Here is a 23,431-nt window from a genome sequence, read left to right on the forward strand (position 1 = left end):
AGGCTTCAGGAGTGAAGCTGCAGATCTTCGTGGTGAGTGTTACAGCTCATAAAAGCAGTGTGGACCCAAAGAGTGAGCAGTAGCAAGATCTATTGCAAAGAGCAAAAGAACAAAGCTTCCACAGTGTGGAAGTGCCGGTTGCCACTGCGGGCTCCGGCAGCCTGCTTTTATTCTCTTATCTGGCCCCACCACATCCTGCTGATTGGTAGAGCTGAGTGGTCTGTTTTGACAGGGTGTTGATTGGTGCGTTTACAATCCCTGAGCTAGATACAAAGGTTCTCCACTTCCCCACTAGATTAGCTAGATACAGAGTGTGGACACAAAGGTTCTCCAAGGCCCCACCAGAGTAGCTAGATACAGAGTGTCGATTGGTGCATTCACAAACCCTGAGCTAGACACAGGGTGCTGATTGGTGTGTTTACAAACCTTGAGCTAGATACAGAGTGCTGATTGGTGTATTTACAATCCCTGAGCTAGACATAAAGGTTCTCCAAGGCCCCACCAGAGTAGCTAGATACAGAGTGTCCATTGGTGCATTCACAAACCCTGAGCTAGACACAGTGTGCTGATTGGTGTATTTACAATCCCTGAGCTAGACATAAAGGTTGTGCACCTCCCCACCAGCCTGGAGCCCAGCGGGCTTCACCCAGTGGATCCCTCACCGGGGCTGCAGGTGGAGCTGCCTGCCAGTCCCGCGCCGTGCGCCTGCACTCCTCAGTCCTTGGGTGGTCGATGGGACTGGGCGCTGTGGAGCAGGGGGTGGCGCTCGTCAGGGAGGCTCGGGCTGCACAGGAGCCCACGGAGGGGGTGGGAGGCTCAGGCATGGCAGGCTGCAGGTCCCGAGCCCTGCCCCGCGGGAAGGCAGCTAAGGCCCGGTGAGAAATCGAGCGCAGCGCAGGTGGGCTGGCACTGCTGGGGGACCCAGTACACCCTCCGCAGCCGCTGGCCCGGGTGCTAAGCCCCTCATTGCCCGGGCGGCAGGACCAGCTGGCTGCTCGGAGTGCGGGGCCCGCCAAGCCCACGCCCACCCGGAACTCCAGCTGGCCCGGAAGCGCCGCGCGCAGCCCCGGTTCCCGCTCGCGCCTCTCCCTCCACACCTCCCTGCAAGCTGCGGGAGCCGGCTCTGGCCTTGGCCAGCCCAGAAAGGGGCTCCCACAGTGCAGCGGTGGGCTGAAGGGCTCCTCAAGTGCCGCCAAAGTGGGAGCCCAGGCCGAGGAGGCGCAGAGAGAGAGCGAGGGCTGTGAGGATTGCTAGCACGCTGTCACCTCTCAATATGACAATTAGATGCAACATGTGATCTTAGATTTGACCTTGAACCAGAAAAAGGACATTAATGGGAAATTGATGAAATTTAAATGAGGTCTGTAGACCAGATAATGGTCGTGAATCAGTGCTAATTTTCTGTTTTGATAATTGCATTGTAGTTACATGAAATATTAATATTTGGGAAGCAGATGAAGAGTGTACAGAAATTCTTTGTATTAATTTTACAACATTTTTGGTAAATTTGAAATTATTTCAATATAAAAAGACAAATTTTTAAAGCCAAAAAAGATGGTGTCATGAATGGAAAATTGGATTAGAAATAAGAAACATGTTTTATTAAATATGATATTAGATCCGTGTCATGGCTGTATTCATGGCTTTTGGCTCTTCAGCCTCCAACAAGTCACTTGAACACTCAGTTTCTTCGTTTGTAAAATGAAAAAATTAATTTGCCTTTTGGAGTATCAAATTAGATAATCTTCATAAAAGGCTTCCCATGCCTTCTTTATGGATTTAGATTGCTTCCTTATTGAAAACATTCAAGAAAATAAGAAATGATGGGTACTTTAACATAATAAAGTATATATGCCTTGGTCCTAAAATCCATCATCATACTTAATGGGAAAACTCTAGAGGCATTTCCACTAACTAACATCAGGAATTCAACAAGGATAATCACTCTATCTGCTACCATTCAACATTGTGTTATAAATATTAGCCAATGCTAATATTAGCCAATGCAATCTTGATAAAGATTAGCCCATGCAATCTTGATAAAGATTAGCCCATGCAATCTTGATAAAGATTAGCCCATGCAATCTTGATAAAATGCCCTATGATCCATAAATAGCTATGCAAAATATCATTAATAATAATTATTATATAACTCATTCTAGAGATTAGAGTATTCAGGAACCAGACTTTTTGTTTTTTTAGAGACGGGGTCTCACTATGTTGCTCAAGATGGTCTTGAACTCCTGGCCGCAAGTGATCCTCCCACCAGAATCTCCCGAAGTTCTGGGATTACAGGCATGAGCCACGATTCCTGGCCAAGATCTTTTTCTCAGTGGTTATAGCTACCGTGGAAGAGAAGCACATAGCAAATTTTAAAGTTTCTCATGACATCCAACTACTCTGGCTGATAAATCTAAGTGAATGAGAAGCAAACAGAAGCCAAGTCTTGATGGAGAGCAACACAGTGTGATGTATCCGGAGGTAAACCAAATTCCCTGCCTCATGCATAAATGAAGGGCTCATAGTGCCTTTTAAATGACAGAGAAAAAGGGACTGGGTCTCTTTACAGAAAGCCTCCCAAGAATGCCTGCACAAAGCCTGGGTCACATAGATCAACATGTTTGTGATAATATTTTTGTTTTAAAGTAGAAAGAAATGGCATTTCTTTCTCACCATTTGGAAAGGTGAGTATAGGTGACAATAGGTGACATAGGCATCTGAGCAGGGGTGGCCAGAAAGGTGGGAGTGATGCCGTGGGAGGCTGGCTGTATGGGTTCCCACCAGCAGTACAATGCCCAGAACTTCTGTTTGGAAGGGCAAAGTCTGAGAGCAGACGTGACTGAAATTGCATAAAAGCCATGGAAGAAATCACAAAGGAAAAGATTAGTAGATTTAACGACATTAGCATTAAAACTATAACATGGTTTTAGAAAAACAATGGACACATACACTATGAAAGAGTTATAAAGCAAATGATCAAATGGGAGCACATATGTGTAATAAGCATGACAAATTGTTAATATTTTTAAACTATAAAAATATTTAAAATCAGTAAGAAAACTTCAAAAGCATCACCAAATAGAAAAATATAGGCCAGTGATATGAACAATACACACACACACACACACACACACGCACACACTCACACACTTTAAGTGGGCAACAAATGTGGAAAAAATCATTTAACCTATGTGGATACTCAGGAAGTATAAATTAAGATGACATTAAAGCATTTATTTTCAGCTTATTGATTTGACACATTTTTTAAAAAATTCAATACTAGTAAGGGCGAAGATCAACATTCTCATGTATTACTCATAATAAGCAGTAAAAATTGCTACAATCTTTTCAGAAAATAATTTGGCAAGCTGTACCATGAGATGAAAAACAGTTTGACCCAATAATTCCCCTTCTAGGAATGTATCCTAAATAGAAAACCAGAGATGTATTATGCTGTATCTAGGCATAATACAAATAGACAGCATAGTTGATAGGCTGCATCCCTGAGCTGCAGTTTGCCCAGCCAAGAGGGACTCTAAGCCAGAAACCCCGAGCTTGGCTCTTACTTGGGGTAGGAGTGTGGGAGGGGCTTTTCCAGCACCTTGGTCACAGAGCACCCTGTTGTTTGAGCATGACCTATTGTCTTTTCTGTTGTATCCTCTAAGATGCTGGGTTGTGCCCCAGAACCCCAGTTGTCATTAGCAGAGTGGAAAGCATCTGGAACTCCTAATAGATGAAACAGGAGTACAAATTCTACTACATGTTGCTTGAATAATTTCGTCTTTCTGTGTCTCTGGCTTCAGAAAACGATGATAATCACAATAACTATGATATTAATCATGTTTAACGAGCATTTACTGTATGCCAGGTACAGTTCTAAACATCTGCATCTATGAATTCATTTAATTCTCAAGCAACTCTAATGAGTAGTAGTCATTTTGGAAATGAGAAAATGCAGACAGAGAGATAAAGTGACAAGGCCAGCAACACACAGCTAGGAAAATGAAGTCAGGATTTGAATGCAAGTGGCCTGTCCCCTGGTTACGCTGCCTCAGCCCCAGGTTGCTGAGAGGATCAGGACAGATAAAATATGCAAAAGACATGTTTTGAAATCATGAAGCAGGACTTGCCTGTAAGGCCTGTTTATTGCTTGCAAAGTAATAATAAACGACATAAGCTGGAGCATCTGCTTTGGCAGTGTTTGCTTTTGCTCCATAACTTCACACTTAAAAATCAGATAAAGAAATCCTGACTAGATATAAAAATGACTATTGAAAAATCTCCCTTCCTTTGTTTTTTTTCAAGCCACAAGCTAGTTGAGAACAGACACCTTGCTGAGAAAACTAGGTAACTGAATGGCTTGGGTGATTTTATTTTTCCTATTTTCCAAGTGCTAATTTTAATGTATACCTGAGAGTCAATTTTTTTTTTTTTTTTTAGCAAAAGGAGGTTTTCTGTGGCCTGATGTGTCTAGATCTTTTTCCTTCTGCTTTGCTTATAGGCTGAAGAAGCTTAATTTAATTTGCTAGTAAGGAAAATGTTTTGCTTTCATGTGTTTTGTGATATATTAATGTATAAAAAGATTAATTAGCATAAAAGATTAATTACAAAGCACTTGAACTAAATGAACTCTAATTATGATAAAAGCCAAACATAACCACTTCATTAGTAGAACAATGAAAATGAAAACTGCACAGTGAATAGAGAGTGAAGTTCCCAGCTACGTGACAGGTGAACAAAGGCAGGAATACGCTCCATTTCATGAAAGCCCAGAAACCTGTGGTCAGCGTCCAGCTAGGAGTCTGGTCACAGTGCAATGGCAACCTTATGCAGTCCAGGATGGGCCTACTTGAATACCAAATGCCCTGATTTAGCAAAATTGTGTTTAGAGATGCTCCCAAGTATGTATTTTAAAACACTGAGCTCAGGAGGTGACAGGACTTGGTGGGTTTTGGGGTATTTATTTACCTCTTTGCTTTCTAACAGCTTCATTTCACCCCTTTTCAAGGCCACCTCTTCTTCTGTCTAGAATGACTTTCCCTAGTGGTCTAGCCCCAGTCCTCTTCTCACTCCATATGCCCTCCTTAGTTTGTTTTATTCACTTCCACTGTTTTGAGAACTAAGTATATGTTAAATTCTTTCTAATCCTTATCTCTGGACCCTCATGTAAGTTCCCCTAGCTATTATTGATCACCATCTTCATGCCTCTGTTATGGACTTAGGTTTATGATACCTCTGTTATGGACTTAGGTTTATGATACCTCTGTTATGGACTTTGTGTTTGTGTCCCCTCGAAATTCACATGTTGAAGCCCTAACTCCCACTGTGATGGTATTTTTAGATGGGCCTTTGGGAGGTAATTAGGTTTAGATGAGGTCATGAGGATAGAGCCCCATGATGGGATTAGTGTCCTCATAAGATGAAGGAGAGAGACACCAGAGTTCTTTCTCCATCCCTTCCCCTCCATGAACTCCTGTTTATAGCCACACAGTGAGAAGGCAGCCATCTGCAAGACAGGAAGGGGACCCTCACCAGGAACTGAATCTGCAGGCACCTTGATCTTGGACTTCCCAGCCTCCAGAATCATGAGAAATAAATTCCTGTGCTTTAAGCCACTCAGTCTATGGTGTTTTGTTACTGCAGACCAAGCTGACTAGTACAATTTTGCAGGCACTTCAAACAAAATGTCCAGAAAGGAGCTATCATCCTTCTGAATTCCCCATCCTGATCTGTGACAGCCCCAGCCACACAGATCTGCAGGTCAGAATCAGAGTATTTTTACCTCTCTTGTTCCGGTCTCATTGTTTCTTTTCTTTTTTTCTTATAAATTTTTTTAATTGAGATACAATTCACATTCATAACGTTTCATCTTTTTAAAGTGTACAGTTCAATGGTTTTTAGTATTTTCACAGAGTTGTGCATCTATAACCATCATCAATTCTAGAATATTTTCATGACCCCAGAAGGAGGCTCCATATCCCTTAGCCATTCTTTCAATTCCTCTGGCTGTCAGTGCTAAGCAACCACTAATCAACTTTCTGTCTCTATAGACTTGCTAATTCTAGACATTTCACACAAAAGGCATCATACAATATTTTGTGATTTGGTCTTTTGTGATTTGGTTCTTTCATTTAGCATAACATTTTTGAGGTTCATCCTCAAATGTTGTAACATGCACCAGTAGTTTATTTCTTTTTATGGCTAAAAAATATGCCATCATCATCATTTCTTGCCTGGATAATTGTATAAATTCCTGACTTGTTTCTTTGCCCCCAGTCTTATCCCCTCCAGTCCATGCCCCCGACTGTTTCCAGAGGAATCTGTAAGCATAAATCTGAGTATGTCCTGCTTAAAATCTCCCAGTGGCTTTCCACTGTTGCAGAAGGAGGTCCAAACTCCTGGGCATGCTGTACCACTCCTAGGATGCCTTCACTGGCCTGCCCAGCCTCTTTTCCCACACCATTCTTCTATACTCATGGCGTGGCTAGGGATATCATCTTCTCTGTTCTTTCTGTGTTATCAACTTCCTGTCTTTGCAGTTACACCTCCTCTGACAGGAGTGTCCTTTCTCCAGACGCAACCCAGCACACTCCTCTTCATCCTTTTGTACTTATCTGTCATCTTCTCTTTGAGTTTCCGTAGGACAATTCTGTTATGGTATGTGCACTTGCTATAATGATTTACGGATATCTGTGAACTGGAGCGCAGGAGCTAAGTTTTGCTCCTCTCTCTATCCCCAGGGCTTGGTGTAGAGCCTGGAAAACAGCCAAAACTTATTAAATGTTTATTGAATAAATAAATGATTAGAGGTAGAAAGAAGCATAATATTTTAAACATTCGTGTTAGTGGTTCACCAAATAATTGACAATTTGAAAATTTCTGTCTGAGCACATGTTTAATAACTGGGGCTACTAAATATCAGAGTGTTCTAGGATAAAAAGAAGCAAAGCTGCCATTAACAAGAACAGATATTTTATTGACTAGGAATGGCTTAATTTACTTATCAAGAATTCACTAGATAACTGCTGACCACTCTATTTCACTTTGACACTAATAGCTCAAGGATCTCAGTAAATAACTGGTTTGTAGAAAGAATCTGCTTTTGAATTTCAATGTGCAAGGTGCCTTTAACCCATACTCAATGAATTTTGATCATGTAATTTTTTTAGTAACTGAAGGCGTGATCAATAGATGTAGGTATCAAAGGGCTCTGTTGCCACACACTAAGTTTAAGAAGCCAAAGTAGAATTCCTGCTTCTTAGGAAGTAGGCAGTTGATGCTCACGGAATTGATCAATGAATATGCTATTTCTGATACTGAAGTTAATTCCATGGTTTGTGTTTGATATTTTGAGGAATGTAATAAAAGATCTCAGTTCTGTAGTGCTCATGCTCTCTTTAATTTATAGCGACAATATAAGAAGTTCCTTCTGGAATCCTGAATTGGTGATGGGATTGTAAAAATTAATTGATTTGACAAACAGGTTCACAAGGTATGTGATATCAAAGGCAGATCATAGACTACGTGCTGAAGCACTAAGAAGCGTAAGTGAAGTAGTAGTCTTAAACCATCAAGAGTTAGTGAAAATCGAGATAAGCAAACTACCCAAATATCTTTTCTCCTTTCCCCTGTGCCTTTCTCCTTCTATTTCTGGAAAATTACTTGAACTAGCTATCTGACTCTTAGAATACAAATTCTGATTAGTAAAACACTATAAATTTCTTTCAATTGCTCCCCAGAGCAACTCAGTTCTCCCAAATGTTTTCTTGGGTGAACCTGTGAAAGCTGATGGCTCATAGGCATCAAGAAAGAGAATAAATTTCTATAAGGAATTTTGTTTTCACTGTCCAAGCCAAGGGGCAAACCATCATCCATATTACCAAGACAATTATTGCCTCACCATATAGCATTAGGCCATCTCAAAATCCTAGTTCTCTGGCACATGAAAAATAGCAATGACACTCAAAGTCTGAAAAATCTAATCTTCCACATACAAAATACCAAGAAAAGAATTATGAATGAGTACCACTACACACATATTAAAATGGCTAAAATCTAAAGCACCAAAAACACCAAGTGCTGGTGAGGATATGGAGCAACAGAAACTCTCATTTATCGCTCGTGGAAATGCAAAATGGCATTGTCACCTTAGAAGACAGTGTGGCAATTTACAAAACTACTTATGCTTTTATCATAAGATATAGCAATTATACTTATTGGTATTTACCCAAATGAGTTGAAAGCTTATATCCACTCAAAAACCTGCCACTGATGTTCGTAGCAGTTTTATTCATAATTGCCAAGACTTGAAAGCCACCAAGATGTCCTTCAGTAGGTGAATAAATAAATAACTGTGATACATCCCAAAAATGAAATATTATTCAGAGCTAAAATGAGATGAGCAGCTATCAAGCCATGAGAAGACATGAAGGAAATTTAAATGTATATTACTAAGAGAAAGAAGCAAATCTGAAAAGGCTTCATATTATATGATTTCAAGTATATAACATTCTGGAAAAGGCAAAATTACAGAGACAGTAAAAAGATCAGTGGTTGCCAGGAATTACGGAGGAGGGAGAGATGAATTGTCTGGGCACAGAGGATTTTTAGGACACTGAAACTATTCTGTATGATGCTATAATCATGGATATGTTGTCATAATGAATTCGTCAAATCCCATAGCATGTGAAACACCAAGAGTGAACTCTAGTGTAAACTATGGACTTTGAATGATAATGATGTGTCAATGTAGAATCATGAATTGTAAGAAATGTACCACGCTGGCATAGAATCCTGGAGTAAGAGAGGCTGCTGTGAGTTGGGGATAGGGCATGGGAGAGGGTATATAGGAACACTGTACTTTCCACTCAATTTTGTTCTGAACCTAAAACTGCTCTAAATAATAAAGTCTATTTAAAAAATAAAGTACTCTTTGGAGGCACTGCAGAGTTACCAAAAGATGACAGACAGTGGAGGGCATATGACCCTTGAAAGAAAGCTGCACTACATGTGAGCTGTATTTATTTGGCTTTTGTCCTGAAAGTACTCTCCAGAATGTGCAACCCTTGGAAGATAGAACTCAAGCTGGAAGAGGCTGCATTATAGAATTGAAAAGTCAGAGGTTAGAGTTTGGGGGTGTCAGAGCAGCTGGATATTGAGGAAGGAAATGCTATAAAACAGAGTCACAGAGGGTGGGGGGAACCCCAAATCTACATGTAAACACCTCTTAAATGTTTGGCAGATGTTCAACTATGACTGCGTGCAATGAGATTCCAATAAGCCCCAGAGAAAATAATCAGCTGGAAGACTGAAAAGTTGACCGAAATTTCTGCAGCTGCTTCCTGCTGGGAAGACAGAATTGGGAGTTAATGTCCTCTCAAGTTAGAAGGGCTTGGTAAACTTCTCAGGCTGCCCATTGAATCCACAGAAGGGACTTGCCTTAGGAGTAAAGACTACATCCCAGGATTAAGAAAACCACCATAAGATTAATGGCAAAGCCTATAAGATGACCCTAACAAAACTTAAACCAAGCCTTTAAGAGACAGGTAATTGGTGTGGTGGCTCATGCCTGTAATCCCAGCACTTTGGGAGGCCAAGGCGGGTGGGTCACGATGTCAGGAGATTGAGACCATTCTGGCTAACATGGTGAAACCCCATCTCTACTAAAAAATACAAAAAATATTAGCCAGGCATGGTGGTGGGCGCCTGTAATCCCAGCCACTGAGGAGGCTGAGGCAGGAGAATGGCGTGAACCCGGGAGGCGGAGCTTGCAATGAGCCGAGATTGCGCCACTGCACTCCAGCCTGGGCGACAGAGCAAGACTCCATCTCAAAAAAAAAAAAAAAAGAGACAAGTAATTAATTCGTCAATGATTATACTGTTAAAACAAAATGTAATGTTCAGAGGAAAATAATAGAATTTAGAATTTCTAAAATGCATCATACACAGTGTTCTGGATACAATTTTTAAAAAATGCCATACATTGGATGTCACAGGAAAATGTAATCTATAGACAACAAGAAAAAACAGCCAATAGCAACAGATCAAGAGGCAAGCCAGATCTTGGAATTAACAGACAAGTCCTATAAAATAACCATGATAAATACAGTAAAGAATTTAGAGAAGCATAGAGATATAATAGCAGACAAGGTAAAAACGGCAAAATTGAAAGAAAGAAAAACAATGGCAATCCTAGAACTGAAAAGTACAATATCTGAAATAACAAATTTGTTAGATGGGATTAACACAGATTGGACACAACAGGAAAGTAAACATTAATACATCAATAAAAATTATTAAAACTGAAGCCAAGAGGGAATAGACTAAGAAAAAAATGAACAGAGCTTCAATAACCTGTGGGATGGAATCAAGTGGTGCAGCATACATATAAGTGGGGCCCCAAAAGTAGAAGAGAGAAAATAAGGCAGAAAAAATATTTGAAGAAAAACTGGCCAAAGTATTCCAATTTTTAACATTAAAAAAAAAAACAAAACAAAAATTCTCAAACCACAGAATTAGGAGGCTAAGCAAACCCCAAGCAAAATAGAAATAAAGAAAAACACATTTGGGAACAGAATATCAAATTGCTGAAACTCCATCCAGAGGAAAAAAGAAACATTATTTATAGGAAAACAATGATAAAAATTATCCCTCATTTTCAACAATAGAAGCCAAGCAACAATGGGATGACATTGTTAAAGTGCTGATAGAAAAGAAAAGTCCACCTAGAATTTAAATTCAATGAAAACATCACTTAAATACTAAGGTGAAATAAGAATTTTCAGATAAATACAAATGGAGAAAATTTGTCACTAGTATAAAAGAAATGTGTAAGGGTTCTTTAGATGGAAGGAATAAGTTCCAGTGTTCAATAGCATGGTTGGGTGACTATAGTTAATAACAATTTGTTGTATATTTCAAAATAACTAGAAGATTTGAAATGTTCCCACCACAAATAAATAATAAATGTTTGAGGTGATAGATATCCTATGACTGGACATTCCTATCTAGCCACTGGCTCAAATTTTTACTCCCTTTACAAACAAACTTCTTGAAAGTTGTCCAAATTTGCAGTCTCTACTTTCTCATTCTCATTTCCACCTCTCCTAATGGGGTTCAGGTTTCATCATGCCTCTGTTCCTGCAGAGGTCACCATGCCCTCCAAAAGGCCAGATGTAATGGTCACTTCTCTGTCCACCTCATGCTTGGCCTTTCAGCTCCTTCGATGTGCCTGCCCACTTCCTTATTTTTGTAACACTCTTCTTGTGGAAACGCTGGTGGCACTCTCTCTGGTTTTGTCCCACCTCACTGGTTACTCCTTCTCCACCTCCTTCGCTGGAATTTCCTTTTTAGCTTTTCCTCTATTTGTTGATGCCCCCAGCAGAGCTCAGTCCTGGGCCCCTTTCTTATCTGTTTTACTCTCCTCCTGATATCATTGATTCCTACTGTTTTCTTTTCACCTACTTGCCAATAACCTCTGTTCTGCATGTGAGGATCTCTAGCCCCAGACACAGTCTTCTGATCCTAGTGTCAGGGTGGTTGGGGTGTGGTCTCTTCTCCTGTTCCACAACACTATATATCCTACCTATTTAACAAATTAAGATCTGTCTCTAGACAATACGTTAGAAACCCAGTTTTTTTTTTAAATAAAACATTATTTCAAAAGACCATTACTCATTATTAAAGGATATTTCTTATGGTAAATTATTTTATGATTTCAACATAGGAAAGGTCATTTCCTACCACACATAGCCAAATGCATTGCCTTTGTTTCAGTTTCAGGCTTCCCTGGCTCTAAATTTAAAAGTGAACTCAAGTCAACCAGAGTGCAAATTCTCTGTGTGTGGCCTGCCCTCCCTCTTCCCCTAATTTTGTAGTTGGAAACACCTTCCCCTTTGGGCAAAGTGAAGCAAAAATGTAAACCATTTCTATACTATCTTGAACAAATGTACATTTCCTGTCATTGTACTTTGTGGTTAAGAGTGAGCTCTTGAGAGAAAATGGGGAAAAAAATAGAAAAACATCAAAGCACATGCAGAAAACCATAAAAATAGAAAAGAGGGCTATGTGAGAACTTACTGGGGGTGGGGGAAAAAGTAAACGGATCTATTTCATTCTCCTGCCAGCAAAATTTTTAGCATCTGTCAGAATAGTTGGTAAGAATAAAAAATGGGCTTTCTCCATTAAGCTTCCCAGTCTCTGCAGAATTGAGGTTGGTGTTTACTCTCCATCTCTTTGGACAACAGGTTCAGCCTGTAACTGAGCCTCCTTGTCTAGAGGTGATGTGTGACTGATTTCTTCAGCAGTTTGCGTTCACTAACCACAATACAATTACCACTTTGTCTTCCCCTGGGGTGCACTCCTAAGGCTGAAGGATGCTCTCCCCTCCCCATCACCAATCTACTCAAATGGTTGGTTAATACTCTGAAAATTCCTACAGGAGTGTCCATACATAGAAACTACAAACAAATTTGAGAACAGCTATCATTAAAAATCACCATGGGATTGCTAGAAGGTGCAGGAAAGGAAAGTGGGGAATAGTAATGCAGTGGAAGTTAATGTTGAGGAGGAGGAGGAAGATTGACGTAGATTTTTAAGAACTCTGGTTTTTATGCCTTCTTGCAGACAATTTCTCCATTATGCCTATTTCCCAATTGCAGAGGTGGGTTTGTGGGTGAAGAAGTGTGTGTTTGAAGTAAGATTATATGATATGTGTTTTATTGTCTCTGAAACAACTGGTCCCATCAGTTGAAATTTATCATTCAAGCTTTGTATTTTACAGCAACAATCTGTGAGAAGTTTTAACGGTTGAGTATATACAAAGGTTTATGAATACATCGTATAAAGATAAAATCCTCCTTCTTACTGCTCCCAAAGACTTTTTGCAAAGGAGCAGGCGGTTAAAGAAAGAGGTTGTTAAACAATGCAAGTCTTAGGGGCACTAGTAAATTCCTCTGCAAAGCAAATAGTGCAAAGCTGTTTACAATCAGAAAATAATGAATAAAGATTGAAGATGGATAAATAAAAGCTGAAGTAAACAGCAGTTTAAAAAATGAAGAGGGGGAACATTAGGGTGCATCTGAACTTTTTGTAAGCTCTGATCATTTCAGGAAAAATGTCAAACTGCTATTTAGTCAATGAGAGATTTGGATATGCATAGGAATGGTAATTAATGAAACACAGAGTCTTACAAGAAGGGTAAATTGGAGTTCAGATCTCTTTTTTTTCCCTCTCTCTCTTTTTACAAATTTATTGAGAAAATTTACATACCATAAAGTTCACTGAAGTGTACAATTCAGTGTTCTTTAGTATATTTCCAGGGTTGTGCAACCATTACCATAATCTAATTTTAGAACAATTTTTATCATTCCCAAAGAAACTCCAGTGCTAATTAATATTCCCTTCCCATTATTTCCTCCTCCTAGCCCCTGGCAACCACTAATCTACTTTCTGTCTCCATGGATTTGCCTATTCTGGCATTTCATACAAATAGAATCATACAATATGTGGTCTTTTATGACTGGATTCTTTCACTAGGCATAGTGTTTACAACATTTATTTATGTTGTAGTGCTATCAGTACTTCATTTCATTTATGTTCAAATAGTATTCTATTGAATGGATATACCACATTTGTTTATCCTGTCATCAGCTGATGGACATTTGGGTTGTTTCTACTTTGGGGCTATTATGAATAATGCTATTATAAACATTATGTACAGGTTTTTGTGTAGACATGTGTTTTCATTTCTCCTGGGTAGATACCCAGGGATAAAATTACTAGGTTGTATGGTAACTATGTTTAACACTGTGAGAAACTGCCAAATTGTTTTCCAAAGTGACTGCACAATTTTATATTTCCACCTGCAATGTGTGAGAGTTCCAATTTCTCTACATCCTCACCAACATTTTTTATTGTTTGTGTTTTTTAAAAAAAAATTAGCCTTCCTAGTGAATGTGAAACGGTGTTTCATTGTGGCTTTGAATAGCATTTCCCTAATGACTAATGAAGTTGAACATCTTTTTATGTTCTTATTAGCCATTTTTTCTGTCTCTCTTGCCACCATAGATTCATTTATTATTCTTTAATTTTCCATCCTTTCTTCCCTCTGGAAATCTAGTACAAAACCTAGATAGGTAGGAACTGCATTGAGAGGCCATTTTTCTGTGCTGCAGCTGTGTCCCAATAAAACTCAAGGACAAGTTTATTAATATTGATTCTGAACCATTAAAATTACTAATTTTGGCTACATTCAAGCCAGAAGATTTTTATAAAGTGCTTTGTTCAAACTAGTGGAATATTGTGGATTTACTTACCATTAGGTTTAAAATCTAGTAAGGAATACAAGTTAAGTCCATCAATAAGTATAAAATAAGGAAGAAATAGGTAAATATCATAAGAAAGGTATTACAGAGTGCTATCTATGGCTGAAGTGAAAACCTTGAACATGCGCATACCCTTTGGCCTAGCAATCCTTTACGAGAAATCTATTTTAAGGAAATCATTACACATTTCCACGAAAGTTTAGATACATGGATATTTACCGGAGCAACATTTCTATTTGTAAAAAAATCAAACAGTTCAATAGGTAGGTAAATAAATTATAATCTTTACCCAAGTATTATTTCTAATTGTGAAAAATCAAACATTTCAATAGGTACATAAAAAATTATAATAGATCCATATAATAGTTATACATTTATTAAAATGATGCACAAATATGTTTATTGTATAATATGCAGAATGTATGGGAAATCTCCTGCGGCCAGGAAAGAAAAAAAGTCGGGATGGGAATAAAACCAGAGAGGTAAACAGGTGAGCTGGTATTGCCGCTGGCTTGGGGAGAAAGGGTTGGGGAGGGACTCTTAGTTTTAGTAATTTAGGGATTTAGGTTTCAGCATTCACACAGGGCCAGAAGAGAAGACTTAGGGTCTACTAAAGGTAACTGATTCCCCAGCATACAGCCAGAGTCATTACATGGCTACAACCTCAGGAAAAGGATAGATTAGAAAAAGTTTCACTCAACAGCAGACGTGCCATGAAACTGATGTCTTGGGTTAGTCTCTGAGTAGAAAAAAGAAATCTATTTTGAGAATTTGTAATCAAAGACCTATAACTCATGTAGGGTTGGGGCTCAAGTTATGCTACCTGAGTTTAAGAAGACCTCAAAGTAGGAAATTAACAAAAAATTATCTCCCAGCCAAAGGCCCCAGGGCACTTGTCAGAAGAAGATTGCTCAGGTCACCAACCGATCAAGTTTCCTGAAGACGAGTACATAATCCACAATTCAAGGTCAGTTTCTTCTACTTCATATATTTTTTTTTCTACAAGATTCTTCATTTTTCAAAAGTCTCAAAAGAAGGTCCACATTCATTCTTATCACTTTCATCTTTAAATGTTGCTTCCTATTTCTTTCTGGCAGCCTGGAAATCCTGCCTTAGTTAAAGTATAAAATCGTGACAAGTACATGTCAGTGAGGATTATTTCTGAGTGGAACTAAATGGGCTCTCTTAATGTTCTGATAACAACATGCCAAAATGATCCTTCAGATCAGGAAACAGTTAAGCAAATTTTTTTTCTGCTTATGTTTTATTTATTGTTGGCATTTTGTGATTTATCTAGTAACCCGTTATCTGTAGTCGTACACGCTCTATTTTTTAAAATCATAAACCATTGTCATCTATTTGACTAATTTCAGAGCACTTTGTCTTTGTAATGCCAGCCAGTGCATCTGTGATTCTTTGCTTTGCAGCATCCACTGCTCCATCTATGCTTTCAGTTTCTCTTTAGTGTTTACAAATGTATAATTTGTCAGGTATCATAGTCATCTTGCTTTAACCATCATTATTTATTCTTTAAAATGAGTTAGTGCCATTTTATTTATAACTTTTTTCTTTTTTTGGCTTTTAATATCTGTAAGTATCATTTATAACTTTTAAAAAAGTATTATTATTATTGTTATGATGAGACTACCACTACTCTTGAAATCTTTTGCTCTAGGTTTCTGCTGACTTGTACTTCTTCAATGATGGATGGTGTAACATATTTTAACAGAAACTCAATTTTTTTGATGCTTTGTTCATTGATTTAGAAACTCATCTGGCTGGATAGTCCTGTTTTTCCTCTTTCATATGATTTTACTTTTAAGTTTTAGTTTAAGCTCAGAGGTGGTGTCCTCCACAGAGTAGTCCTATAGATTGCAACAAGGGGACAAGCAGACAAAACCATGTCTTGTGAAAAAGTGTTTAAGGTTCTGGAGATGATTCATCTAAAAAAGAGAAGACTCAGGAATATTGGGGCAATGAGGGAGTGGGGGAATAAACAAGGAAGGAGTTCTAGCCTTAATATGCAGAGGAAAATGTTAATTAGAACCATGCAACAACCTGATAGATGACATTGCAGATGAGGTGTTTTTTGTTAGTAGGATTTGAAATATCAGGCACAATCTTTAAGCATGGACCTAAGATTTTGCTCCATTTTAGACTTGTAGAATATGCATTCCACAATAGGAAGAAAAAATATGCATATGAATTATGATATACACAGTTTTCTTAAAATTTAATTGTTTCAATCATGAGATGAAGCTTGAAAATAAGGTGCCATTATATATATATATTTTTTATTATTTTTATTTTTATTTATTATTATGATTATGATTATTATTATTATTATTATTATTATCATTATACTTTAGGCTCTATGGTACATGTGCACAATGTGCAGGTTAGTTACATATGTATACATGTGCCATGCTGGTGCGCTGCACCCACCAACTCGTCATCTAGCATTAGGTATATCTCCCAATGCTATCCCTCCCCCCTCCCCCCACCCCACAACAGTCCCCAAAGTGTGACGTTCCCCTTCCTGTGTCCATGTGTTCTCATTGTTCAATTCCCACCTATGAGTGAGAATATGCGGTGTTTGGTTTTTTGTTCTTGCGATAGTTTACTGAGAATGATGATTTCCAATTTCATCCATGTCCCTACAAAGGACGTGAACTCATCATTTTTTATGGCTGCATAGTATTCCATGGTGTATATGTGCCACATTTTCTTAATCCAGTCTATCATTGTTGGACATTTGGGTTGGTTCCAAGTCTTTGCTATTGTGAATAATGCCGCAATAAACATACGTGTGCATGTGTCTTTATAGCAGCATGATTTATAGTCCTTTGGGTATATACCCAGTAATGGGATGGCTGGGTCAAATGGAATTTCTAGTTCTAGATCCCTGAGGAATCGCCACACTGACTTCCACAAGGGTTGAACTAGTTTACAGTCCCACCAACAGTGTAAAAGTGTTCCTATTTCTCCACATCCTCTCCAGCACCTGTTGTTTCCTGACTTTTTAATGATTGCCATTCTAACTGGTGTGAGATGGTATCTCATTGTGGTTTTGATTTGCATTTCTCTGATGGCCAGTGATGGTGAGCATTTTTTCATGTGTTTTTTGGCTGCATAAATGTCTTCTTTTGAGAAGTGTCTGTTCATGTCCTTCGCCCACTTTTTGATGGGGTTGTTTGTTTTTTTCTTGTAAATTTGTTGGAGTTCATTGTAGATTCTGGATATTAGCCCTTTGTCAGATGAGTAGGTTGTGAAAATTTTCTCCCATTTTGTAGGTTGCCTGTTCACTCTGATGGTAGTTTCCTTTGCTGTGCAGAAGCTCTTTAGTTTAATTAGATCCCATTTGTCAATTTTGGCTTGTGTTGCCATTGCTTTTGGAGTTTTAGACATGAAGTCCTTGCCCATGCCTATGTCCTGAATGGTATTGCCTAGGTTTTCTTCTAGGGTTTTTATGGTTTTAGGTCTAACATTTAAGTCTTTAATCCATCTTGAATTAATTTTTGTATAAGGTGTAAGGAAGGGATCCAGTTTCAGCTTTCTACATATGGCTAGCCAGTTTTCCCAGCACCATTTATTAAATAGGGAATCCTTTCCCCATTTCTTGTTTTTCTCAGGTTTGTCAAAGATCAGATAGTTGTAGATATGTGGCGTTATTTCTGAGGGCTCTGTTCTGTTCCATTGATCTATATCTCTGTTTTGGTACCAGTACCATGCTGTTTTGGTTACTGTAGCCTTGTAGTATAGTTTGAAGTCAGGTAGCGTGATGCCTCCAGCTTTGTTCTTTTGGCTAAGGATTGACTTGGCGATGCGGGCTCTTTTTTGGTTCCATATGAACTTTAAAGTAGTTTTTTCCAATTCTGTGAAGAAAGTCATTGGTAACTTGATGGGGATGGCATTGAATCTGTAAATTACCTTGGGAAGGATGGCCATTTTCATGATATTGATTCTTCCTACCCATGAGCATGGAATGTTCTTCCATTTGTTTGTATCCTCTTTTATTTCCTTGAGCAGTGGTTTGTAGTTCTCCTTGAAGAGGTCCTTCACATCCCTTGTAAGTTGGATTCCTAGGTATTTTATTCTGTTTGAAGCAATTGTGAATGGGAGTTCACTCACGATTTGGCTCTCTGTTTGTCTGTTATTGATGTATAAGAATGCTTGTGATTTTTGTACATTGATTTTGTATCCTGAGACTTTGCTGAAGTTGCTTATCAGCTTAAGGAGATTTTGGGCTGAGACAATGGGGTTTTCTAGATATACTATCATGTCATCTGCAAACAGGGACAATTTGACTTCCTCTTTTCCTAATTGAATACCCTTGATTTCCTTCTCTTGCCTAATTGCCCTGGCCAGAACTTCCAACACTATGTTGAATAGAAGTGGTGAGAGAGGGCATCCCTGTCTTGTGCCAGTTTTCAAAGGGAATGCTTCCAGTTTTTGCCCATTCAGTATGATATTGGCTGTGGGTTTGTCATAAATAGCTCTTATTATTTTGAGATACGTCCCATCAATACCTAATTTATTGAGAGTTTTTAGCATGAAGGGTTGTTGAATTTTGTCAAAGGCCTTTTCTGCATCTATTGAGATAATCATGTGGTTTTTGACTTTGGTTCTGTTTATATGCTGGATTACATTTATTGATTTGCGTATATTGAACCAGCCTTGCATCCCAAGGATGAAGCCCACTTGATCATGGTGGATAAGCTTTTTGATGTGCTGCTGGATTCTGTTTGCCAGTATTTTATTGAGGATTTTTGCATCAATGTTCATCAAGGATATTGGTCTAAAATTCTCTTTTTTTGTTGTGTCTCTGCCAGGCTTTGGTATCAGGATGATGCTGGCCTCATAAAATGAGTTAGGGAGGATTCCCTCTTTTTCTATTGATCGGAATAGTTTCAGAAGGAATGGTACCAGCTCCTCCTTGTACCTCTGGTAGAATTCGGCTGTGAACCCATCTGGTCCTGGACTTTTTTTGGTTGGTAAGCTATTGATTATTGCCACAATTTCAGCTCCTGTTATTGGTCTATTCAGAGATTCAACTTCTTCCTGGTTTAGTCTTGGGAGAGTGTATGTGTTGAGGAATTTATCCATTTCTTCTAGATTTTCTAGTTTATTTGCGTAGAGGTGTTTGTAATATTCTCTGATGGTAGTTTGTATTTCTGTGGGATCAGTGGTGATATCCCCTTTATCATTTTTTATTGCATCTATTTGATTCTTCTCTCTTTTTTTCTTTATTAATCTTGCTAGCGGTCTATCAATTTTGTTGATCTTCTCAAAAAACCAGCTCCTGGATTCATTTATTTTTTGAAGGGTTTTTTGTGTCTCTATTTCCTTCAGTTCTGCTCTGATTTTAGTTATTTCTTGCCTTCTGCTAGCTTTTGAATGTGTTTGCTCTTGCTTTTCTAGTTCTTTTAATTGTGATGTTAGGGTGTCAATTTTGGATCTTTCCTGCTTTCTCTTGTGGGCATTTAGTGCTATAAATTTCCCTCTACACACTGCTTTGAATGCATCCCAGAGATTCTGGTATGTTGTGTCTTGGTTCTCGTTGGTTTCAAAGAACATCTTTATTTCTGCCTTCATTTTGTTATGTACCCAGTAGTCATTCAGGAGCAGGTTGTTCAGTTTCCACGTAGTTGAGCGGTTCTGAGTGAGATTCTTAATCCCGAGTTCTAGCTTGATTGCACTGTGATCTGAGAGATAGTTTGTTATAATTTCTGTTCTTTTACATTTATTGAGGAGAGCTTTACTTCCAAGTATATGGTCAATTTTGGAATAGGTGTGGTGTGGTGCTGAAAAAAATGTATATTCTGTTGATTTGGGGTGGAGAGTTCTGTAGATGTCTATTAGGTCTGCTTGGTGCAGAGCTGAGTTCAATTCCTGGGTATCCTTGTTGATTTTCTGTCTCGTTGATCTGTCTAATGTTGACAGTGGGGTGTTAAAGTCTCCCATTATTAATGTTTGGGAGTCTAAGTCTCTTTGTAGGTCACTCAGGACTTGCTTTATGAATCTGGGTGCTCCTGTATTGGGTGCATATATATTTAGGATAGTTAGCTCTTCTTGTTGAATTAATCCCTTTACCATTATGTAATGGCCTTCTTTGTCTCTTTTGATCTTTGTTGGTTTAAAGTCTGTTTTATCAGAGACTAGGATTGCAACCCCTGCCTTTTTTTGTTTTCCATTTGCTTGGTAGATCTTCCTCCATCCTTTTATTTTGAGCCTATGTGTGTCTCTGCACGTGAGATGGGTTTCCTGAATACAGCACACTGATGGGTCTTGAGTCTTTATCCAATTTGCCAGTCTGTGTCTTTTAATTGGAGCATTTAGTCCATTTACATTTAAAGTTAATATTGTTATGTGTGAATCTGATCCTGTCATTATGATGTTAGCTGGTTATTTTGCTCGTTAGTTGATGCAGTCTCTTCCTAGTCTCGATGGTCTTTACAATTCGGTATGATTTTGCAGTGGCTGGTACCGGTTGTGCCTTTCCATGTTTAGCGCTTCCTTCAGGAGCTCTTTTAGGGCAGGCCTGGTGGTGACAAAATCTCTTAGCATTTGCTTGTCTGTAAAGTATTTTATTTCTCCTTCACTTATGAAGCTTAGTTTGGCAGGATATGAAATTCTGGGTTGAAAATTCTTTTCTTTAAGAATGTTGAATATTGGCCCCCACTCTCTTCTGGCTTGTAGGGTTTCTGCCGAGAGATCCGCTGTTAGTCTGATGGGCTTCCCTTTGATGGTAACCCGACCTTTCTCTCTGGCTGCCCTTAACATTTTTTCCTTCATTTCAACTTTGGTGAATCTGACAATTATGTGTCTTGGAGTTGCTCTTCTCGAGGAGTATCTCTGTGGCGTTCTCTGTATTTCCTGAATCTGAATGTTGGCCTGTCTTGCTAGATTGGGGAAGTTCTCCTGGATAATATCCTGCAGAGTGTTTTCCAACTTGTTTCCATTCTCCCCGTCACTTTCAGGTACACCAATCAGACGTAGATTTGGTCTTTTCACATAGTCCCACATTTCTCGGAGGATTTGCTCATTTCTTTTTATTCTTTTTTCTCTAAACTTCCCTTCTCGCTTCATTTCATTCATTTCATCTTCCAGGGCTGATACCCTTTCTTCCATTTGATCGCATCAGCTCCTGAGGCTTCTGCATTCTTCACGTAGTTCTCGAGCCTTGGTTTTCAGCTCCATCAGCTCCTTTAAGCACTTCTCTGTATTGGTTATTCTAGTTATACATTCTTCTAAATTTTTTTCAAAGTTTTCAACTTCTTTGCCTTTGGTTTGAATATCCTCCCGTAGCGCGGAGTAATTTGATCGTCTGAAGCCTTCTTCTCTCAGCTCGTCAAAGTCATTCTCCGTCCAGCTTTGTTCCGTTGCTGGTGAGGAACTGCGTTCCTTTGGAGGAGGAGAGGTGCTCTGCATTTTAGAGTTTCCAGTTTTTCTGCTCTGTTTTTTCCCCATCTTTGTGGTTTTATCTACTTTTGGTCTTTGATGATGGTGATGTACAGATGGGTTTTTGGTGTGGATGTCCTTTCTGTTAGTTTTCCTTCTAACAGACAGGACCCTCAGCTGCAGGTCTGTTGGAGTACCTGGCCGGCCGTGTGAGGTGTCAGTCTGCCCCTGCTGGGGGGGTGACTCCCAGTTAGGCTGCTCGGGGGTCAGGGGTCAGGGACCCACTTGAGGAGGCAGTCAGCCCATTCTCAGATCTCCAGCTGCGTGCTGGGAGAACCACTGCTCTCCTCACAGCTGTCAGACAGGGACATTTAAGTCTGCAGAGGTTACTGCTGTCTTTTGGTTTGTCTGTGCCCTGCCCCCAGAGGTGGAGCCTACAGAGGCAGGCAGGCCTCCTTGAGCTGTGGTGGGCTCCACCCAGTTCAAGCTTCCAGGCTGCTTTGTTTACCTAAGCGAGCCTGGGCAATGGCGGGCGCCCCTCCCCCAGCCTCGCTGCGGACTTGCTGTTTGGTCTCTGACTGCTGTGCTAGCAATCAGCGAGACTCCGTGGGCGTAGGACCCTCTGAGCCAGGTGCGGGCTATACTCTCCTGGGGCACCGTTTCCTAAGCCCGTCAGAAAAACACAGTATTCGGGTGGGAGTGGCCCGACTTTCCAGGTGCCGTCTGTCACCCCTGGAAAGGGAACTCCCTGACCCCTTGGGCTTCCCGAGTGAGGCAATGCCTCGCCCCTGCTTCAGCTCGCGCACGGTGCACTCACCCACTGACCTGCGCCCACTGTCTGGCACTCCCTAGTGAGATGAACACGGTACCTCAGATGGAAATGCAGAAATCACCCGTCTTCTGCGTGGCTCGCGCTGGGAGCTGTAGACTGGAGCTGTTCTTATTCGGCCATCTTGGCTCCTCCCCGCCATTATATTTTATAACTATTTTCCTCCCACATCCTTAGAAGAAGAGATTTTTCTGTGATATCGCCCATGTTCTTTTTATAGTTTTTAATGTACTTACCTTTGGGGCACCATATGTGGAAAAATAAGGCAGTACTTTTGACAAGTAGCCTTTATTTTCTCTTTACTCTTTGGAATAGTCATTAAAGTAACAAGTTAGGAAATATTAAAAGTATTTTGTTTCTGAGAAATATAAATTCTTCTATGAGTATATTTACATACTCATGGATATGATTGGTTCTTTGTTTTTGTTAACACCTAAAGGAATTTAGTTATAGTTTCTAAACTAGAGAAAGTTTATCTTATAAAGAAAACAAAACAGAAGAAAAAATAGCAAAGCCTGGATTAGCTGTCAATTGTCCCACAGTTCCACAATGGGGCACTATTGAGTTTTGCAAGTTGCCCTTTAGAGAAAGGGAACCTTGATACAAATGATCACTTAAAAGGCACTAAGTTGATTTCTCATAAATTAATTATGTAATACGTAGTTTTCTTTAAATGGAAATAACAATTCCTCACTAAAAAGCTGAGTATATATTTGTATAATCTTACTTCAAATATATCACAATCTTCTGTTAAATGGTATTAATTGGGCCTGAATACTTTGGAGACATGAACAAGCATATGCTTTCTCTATAGAAATGTAAAAATATGCTAGTAGTATGCTAGATTAGAAATTCTCTTCTAGGCTTTGGATTTGTG

General features: G+C 39.3%; 1 protein-coding gene across 1 annotated transcript in view; it reads right to left on the reverse strand.

The window, feature by feature from the left end:
* VIT (vitrin) overlaps positions 1-22,613 on the reverse strand; it is a 148,376-nt gene extending 125,763 nt beyond the window's left edge. The window contains exon 1 of the mRNA XM_054474893.2: positions 22,595-22,613. The gene's annotated coding sequence lies outside the window, so the exon portion shown is untranslated. The remainder of the gene's footprint in view (positions 1-22,594) is intronic.
* Between the last annotated feature and the right edge of the window lie 818 nt (positions 22,614-23,431).

Source organism: Pongo pygmaeus, chromosome 12 (assembly GCF_028885625.2).
Source record: "Pongo pygmaeus isolate AG05252 chromosome 12, NHGRI_mPonPyg2-v2.0_pri, whole genome shotgun sequence".
Taxonomy (NCBI): Eukaryota; Metazoa; Chordata; class Mammalia; order Primates; family Hominidae; genus Pongo; species Pongo pygmaeus.